Source organism: Dasypus novemcinctus, chromosome 8 (assembly GCF_030445035.2).
Source record: "Dasypus novemcinctus isolate mDasNov1 chromosome 8, mDasNov1.1.hap2, whole genome shotgun sequence".
NCBI classification, from domain to species: Eukaryota; Metazoa; Chordata; class Mammalia; order Cingulata; family Dasypodidae; genus Dasypus; species Dasypus novemcinctus.
This window is the reverse complement of record NC_080680.1, coordinates 121,508,936-121,516,177: the sequence shown is the minus strand read 5'-3', so window position 1 is coordinate 121,516,177 and position 7,242 is coordinate 121,508,936. Positions and strand designations below refer to the sequence as shown.

Genomic DNA, 7,242 nt, shown 5'->3' with positions numbered 1-7,242 from the left:
AGGGAATCAAGAGAACAAGAGATGAACACAAAGAGATTATCAATATAGAGATGATAATTATGAAAAGGAAATAATCAAGACTGGAGACTACAGTAACAAAAATTAAAAATTCCCTAGTGGGAATTTTCAGCAGATTGGAGCTGACAGGAGAAAGAATCAGGGAACTTAAGACAATTGAACTTATTTGGTCTACAAAGCAGAAAGAAGAGTGAAGAAAAGTGAGCAGAGCCTGAGGAAACTGGGAGTCATCATCAAGCACACCAATATATGCTTTGAGGGAGTCCCAGAAGAGAAGAGCGAGAGAAAGGGACAGAGAGAATATTCAAAGAAATAATTGCTGAAAACTACCCAAATTCAAAGAAAGACATGACTTACTCATACAAGATGCTTAACAAACTCCAAACAGGATAAAGCCAAACAGATCCATGCCAGGGCATATTTTAATCAAACTGATGAATGCATACAAGGGATCCCCAATAAGATTAAATGCCAATTTCTCATCAGATACTATGGAGGCAAGAAGGCAGTGGGATGACATAAAGAGCCAAAAGCAAAAATATTGCCAACTGGAGAGGAGGTGTAGCCCAGTGGTTGAGTGCCTGCTTCACATGTATGTGGTCCTGGGTTCAATCCCCAGTACCTCCTAAAATAAATAAATAAATAAATACACACACACACACACACACACACACACACACACACACACACACTTGCCCACGAAGAATTCTATATCTGGCAAAACTGTCTTTCAAAAATGAGGGAAAGGGAAGCAGACTTGGCCCAATGGATAGGGTGTCTGCCTACCACATGGGAGTTCCATGATTCAAACCCCAGGCCTCCAGACCCGTGTGGAGCTGGCCCATGCACAGTGCTGATGCATGCAAGGAGTGCTGTGCCACGCAAGGGTGTCCCCTGCATAGGGGAGCCCTATGCACAAGGAGTGCACCCCATAAGGAGAGCCACCCAGCGCGAAAGAAAGTGCAGCCTGCCCGGGAATGGTACTGCACACACAGAGAGCTGACACAGCAAGATGACACAACAAAAAGAAACACAGATTCCCGGTGCAGCTGATAAGAATAGAAGCGGTCACAGAAGAACACACAGCAAATGGACACAGAGAGCAGACAACTGGCGGGGGGGGCGGGGAGAAGGGAAGAGAAATTTGAAAAATAAATCTTTAAAAAAAATGAGGGAGAGATTAAGACATTCCCAGATGAACAAAAGCTAAGGAACTTCATCACCACTAGACCAGCCCTACAAGAGCTGCTAAAGAGTTCTGCAGGGTGAAAGGAAAGGACTTTGAAGCCTTATGAAGAAATAAAGATCTCAGGTGAGAGTATGACATGGGTAAATATAGAAGGCAGTACTATTGTATTTTGGTTTGTAATTTCACTTTTTACTTCCTGCAGGACCTAAAAGGCAAATGCATATAATGTGATGAGAAATCAGTGGTTCAGGGACCCAGTGTATGAACATGTAATTTATTATAAGAACTAGGAAAAAAATGGGGAGACAGAGAGATATAGGAACATAGTTTGTGTATATTACTGAAGCTAAGTTGGTATTAAAGCAGATGAGCTTGTTATAAATCAGGATGCTAAATTTAAACTCCATGGTAACCACAAAGAAAATACTGGAGAATATGCAAAGTCACAGAGACAGAAATTAGAATACAGGTTGTGAGGGATGAGGGGCAGGAGGAATGAAGAGTTAATGTGTGATGGGTGTAGGTTCCTGTTCAGGAGATGGGAAAGTTTTAGTAGTGGAAGGTAGTGAGAGAACTTCAATACTGTGAATATGATTAATTCCATTAAATGATGTGGGTTGAGATGAGAAAGTTTATGTTAAATATATACTCCATAATTTTTAACAAGTTTGTTTATGTTCCTATAATTTTTTTAAAAGTGCGTTAAATATGTGTACCCATAATTTTAAAAAAGAAGAAAGAACAGCTAAAGAAACAATGGCAACTGAATGTAATACATGATTCTGGATGAGATCTAGCAAGGTAAAAGAAAAGTCTCAGAGGGACAATATTGGGACATACAAAAAAATTAGAATTTAGACTATATAGTGTTAAATTTCTTGAACTTGATAACAGCACTTAAGGTGATGACATGAGTGAATATCCTTGTTCTTAGGAAATGTACGCAGCAATACTGTGCTCAAGGAGCATGATGTATAAAACCTACGTTCAAGTGTTCAGAAAGTTGATGGATGGATAGATTGATTGGCAAAATATTAAAATTGGTGGATCTTAGTAACTAGGGGTAGCAGTAGGGATATATTGGCATTCTTTGTATGAGATTTGAATTTCTTGTAACTGTTCTGACTGAAAAAAAAAAAGCAAAGAGACTCTTTGAAGAAAGCTGGAATGAATGAGCTCAAATGGTATACTATAATCAGGGACAAAAATTGCAAGCTCATTCTTTAGGAATTGATTGATATGATATATGCAAATTATGCAGCACACTGCCTGGCACACTGAAGCCATCAATCATAGCAGCGTTTATTATTACTGATGACATATCATTTGACCCTATTTGTGCAAACTGAACAATTTTTTAGGGTTCTGAATTTAAACTAACAGGAAACCAGTTCTGGCTTTAAATGAAATGGAATTTATTGAGAGGATATTTGGTAACATGTAGAAGTCCCGGAAAGGATAGCTTCAAGGCTTGGAAAAGAGACAGAAAACAGGGAGAAAAGACCTGGGCCAGAAGTACAGTCATATGGAAATGAGACTTGATTGGATACCTGAAAACATGTGATTATATGCTTGAAAAATTAAAATGAAAAAATCAGCTGAGGAAGCAGATGTGGTTCAAGCAGTCGGGCTTCCGCCTACCACATGGGAGGTCCTGGGTTCGGATCTTGGTGCCTCCTAAAGAGAGAATGAACAGACACAGAACGCATATAGCAAATGGACAGAGAGAGCAGACAACAACTGCAAACAATGGGGCAGGGGGGCAGGAAATAAATAAAATCTGTTTAAAAAATAAAATTTTAAAAATTAAGCCGAAAACTACTTACAAACAATAATAGAATTCCGTAAAGAATGGGAGCATAGGGAAGCAGACTTGGCCCAGTGGTTAGGGCATCCGTCTACCACATGGGAGGTCCGCGGTTCAAACCCCGGGCCTCCTTGACCCGTGTGGAGCTGGCCCACGTGCAGTGCTGAGGCGCGCAAGGAGTGCTGTGCCACGCAAGGGTGTCCCCACATTGGGGAGCCTCACGCACAAGGAGTGTGCCCCTTAAGGAGAGCCGCCCAGTGCGAAAGAAAGTGCCACCTGCCCAAGAATGGCAACACACACACAGAGAGCTGACACAACAAGATGACACAACAAAAAGAAACACAGATTCCCGGTGCCACTGACAACAACAGAAGCGGACAAGGAAGAACACACAGCAAATAGATGCAGAGAACAGACAACTGGGGGGTGGGGTGGAGAAAAATTAATTAATTAATTTAAAAAAAGGAAAGAATGGGAGAATGGAGAATAAAATGAACATTCAGAAATCAATAGCCTTCACATATGCAAACATTAACCAGTTAGAAATAGGATAGAGGAGAAGACTGCCATTTACAATCACAACTGATAAAACACCTAGGACTGAACAAAATGTTGGATTGGAATATGTTTCAGTCAGCCAAAAGGGGTGCTGATACAAAGTACCAGAACTCTGTTGACTTTTATAAGTGGCATTTATTTGGGGTAAAAGCTTACAGTCACAAGGCCCTAAAGAGTCCAATTCAAGTTACTATAAGAAGTACTTTTTCACCAAACTCTGTTGCCACATATCAATGCAAGATGGCAGCCCATTCTGCAAGTGTTCAGCCTTCCTTTTCCTCCTAAGGCTCCGTGGTCCCAGCTTCGTCTGATCTCAGCTGTAGGCTGGGATAAGGCTCCTCTCTCAGGGCTTCTCAGCTGCTCTCTTCTCTTCAGTTGCAAACTGTCAGGCTCATCTATCTTTCCAGGGCCTCTGCCATGTCTGTGGAGTTCTCTTCCTCTGTGTTCTTCTCTGTATCTACCTCCGTATTCTTGACTGAGCATCCGTTTACATAGCCCACCAAGGGGGCAGGGACTCAACCCTGCATGCCCTAATTAAGTGGTCGAATTAAAGCCCTAATCTCAATTTAATAAAATAAAAGTGAAACCTCTGAATTTAATACAATCAAAGGAGTATCATGTGCAGAGAAATGGACCAGTTCACAAACATAAAATCTCTTTTTGGAATTCATAAAAAATATCAAATTGCCACAGAATATTCAACATCAATTCTCCCTAAATTAATTAGCAAATTGAATGAGATCCTAATAAAAACTTAAAAAGTGTTTCTTCCTAAACCTACACAAGGTGACTCCAATACATACTCAAATATATGAAAAATTAAACAAGCAATATAGCCTGGAAAACTTCGAAAAAGAGTAGTAATGAAGGGGTACCAACTCTATCAGGTATGGAAACATAAAACCCCAATAATTTGAAATGTGGTATTGGCCTATAAATAGACAAACCAATAGAACAAAACACAAAATCCAGAAATAAACCCAAATAAACAATGGACTATGGTTCATAATACAATTACAATTCTGAAAATGTTCTTTCACAGATTTTAATAAATATACCACACTAATCCAACATGTTAATAATAGAGTTGTATATGGGACTTGTGTATTTTCTGTATTTTGGGCATGATAATTCTGTAAAACTGCAACTTCTCCAAAAAAAATTTTTTTTAAATTTTAATGTGGTATGGTAAAACATACTATGAACATGGACTAAAGGCAAGAAAAATAGCATCAGGAAAATATTTGCAATGCATATGAAAGATAAGTGATAAATACCTGCAATGTACAAAGAATGTGTAAGAACAAATTAAAAAGAAAATGACAAAACAATCCAATAGAAAAATGGGCAAAAAGTATGACTAGTAAGTAGCAAATCAACAAATACAAATGATTAATAGACATATGCAAGGCTGCTCAATCTAATTGATAGGGCATATCTGTGGGATATAAACCCTCACCAGATTCACAAAAATTATAAACTGATGTAACACCTATAGCTGGTAGGGATGCAGGAGAAAGTGTATTCTTAGACTTTGCTGTCAGAAATGTGAAATATTGCAGCCGTTTTTTGAAAGAATTCTGGACATTTTAAAAAATTTAAATGCATATTCTTTGAATCTAGTAATCTCACCCTCTGAGAATCTATCCCACAGATATAAAAGCATCAATCTAAAGTATATATTTACAAGGTTCTTATTGCAACAATATTTGAGAAGCAAAACACTGGGGAAAAATGAATGCCAGTTAATAGGGGAAGAGTTGAGTAAACGTAATTCATTGACTACTATGAAGCTTTAAAAGGATTGTGTTCCCTCTATACCAGTTAACACAAAATAATTTTTCACCATTTATTTTCAAGTAGGAAAAACAACCTTCAGGGAAATACATATAATCTAATCGCATAGATATGAAGTAAAGCAAAAATAAAAACATCTATATGTGTATATTTTTACATGATCCTATAAACATGGAGAAAGGAGAAAAAAAATAATGTCAGAAAATCAACATTAGTTACTTATGAAGTCAAGAAGGGAAGAGGGGTGTGTAAAAAGCATAAAGAGATGCTTGAAAGGATGGTGACCAAAATGTAAAACAAAATTATATTTAAAATCCTAATATCAAGCATTAATTTTTTACTGTAATTTTCAATTTTGAAATAGTTTCAATCACAAGAATTTGCAAAATTAGTAGCGTCACCTTATACCCTTTACCCAACTTCTCAAAATGATGATATCTTGCATAATCATAATACATTATCAAAACCAGGAAATTTATGTTAATATATTATTAACTCAGGTACAGACCACATTTGGATTTCACCAGTTTTTACAACATTGAGTTTTAAATGCATACTTAGTTTCCCTGAACTTACCACAATAGGTACTGCTGTAAGAACATACCCATAAGTCCCATTAGGAAGTTCTGAGGAAGACCAGTTTTCAAGTAGTTGTTTTAGTTTACTAAAGCTTCTGGGAGCAAAATACCAGTAATGGGTTGGCTTTTATAATAGGAATTTATTAGGATAAAAGCTTACAGTTCTGAGGCTGTGAAAATATCCAAATCTAGGCATCATTAGAGATGATCAAGTTCTCATCAAGTTCAGTTGCTGGGAGATCCTGGACTCTTGTCATGTGGCGAGGCAAAATGGTGGCTTCCCATCTAGGTCCCTGCCTTCTCCTCTAGGTGGCTTTCTCCCCAAGCTCAGCTGTGGGCGATCAAGCATGTGGCAATGCTCCTCTCTTCTGTTTTGAACATGGGCCTAGCCTTTCTGGGACCTCTTTCCATGCCCCTGTGCCCTATTGATTCCAGCCTCTAGTACCTCTCTCTCAGCCTTTGGGGGCTTCTTTGTCTTTCTGCAACTGCAGGTGATCCTGGAGTCCTTTTTTATATGGCAGGGTAGTACAACAGCTGTCTTTCTCAGTGTTTCTTTTTTCGATTTCCGGTTTATATATAAGACTTCAGCAAGAGGACAGAGACCAACTTGGGTGAACCTCACTGATGTAGTCCAATCAAAGCCCTAAAATGATCCAATCAAAAGTGATCTAATCAAATGGTCCCCTAACTGAATCTAATGTAATCAAAGGGTCCCACACCCACAGGAATGGATTAGTTCCAAGAGCATGATCTTTTCTAGGAGTCATAAAACTTCAAACTGTCACAGTAGTAAACTTCTCCATTTGGTTTTTAAATAAAGACCAAACAGATCACTTAAGTAAGGAAGCACATCCTTTTACAAATCTTTTTGTAAAAGTCATGTCATCCTCACAGAAGTTAAATTGTCAACTTGCAGATCCTACACATCTTTTTTTTTTTTTTTTTTTTTTTTTTTTTTACGTACTGGGCAGATGTCGGTTCCCCAACATCTTCACAGCCTCTGCAAGTGTTTTCCCATGCTGGGAAGTCATTTTGACCCTCTAACCAATTCTGATAAGCAGAAAAAGTCTGACAACTTTCACAGCTGGGGAGTAAATGGGATGTGATTCTCTTTTAGGATCTAGGGGGGCATCCTTGAACCCACAATGAAAGTCGGAAGCTGCAACTGCCAGGTTAATATTCATATTCCCAAGGACAGTGCTCAAAAGGTTTGGCAAGTTGTACAGCTGGGTGCCAACCAATCAGCCCAGGTGCCAGCTTTAAACAATCCAAACAGCTGTCCTGGTGCTCCCAGA

At 38.6% G+C, this 7,242-nt stretch overlaps 1 non-coding gene across 1 annotated transcript; it reads left to right on the top strand.

Annotated features, from left to right (window-relative positions):
• The first annotated feature begins 573 nt into the window (after nucleotides 1–573).
• TRNAV-CAC (transfer RNA valine (anticodon CAC)) lies at nucleotides 574–645 on the top strand. Its single transcript has one exon. It is a non-coding gene; the product is annotated as a tRNA-Val (tRNA).
• Nucleotides 646–7,242: the final 6,597 nt, after the last annotated feature.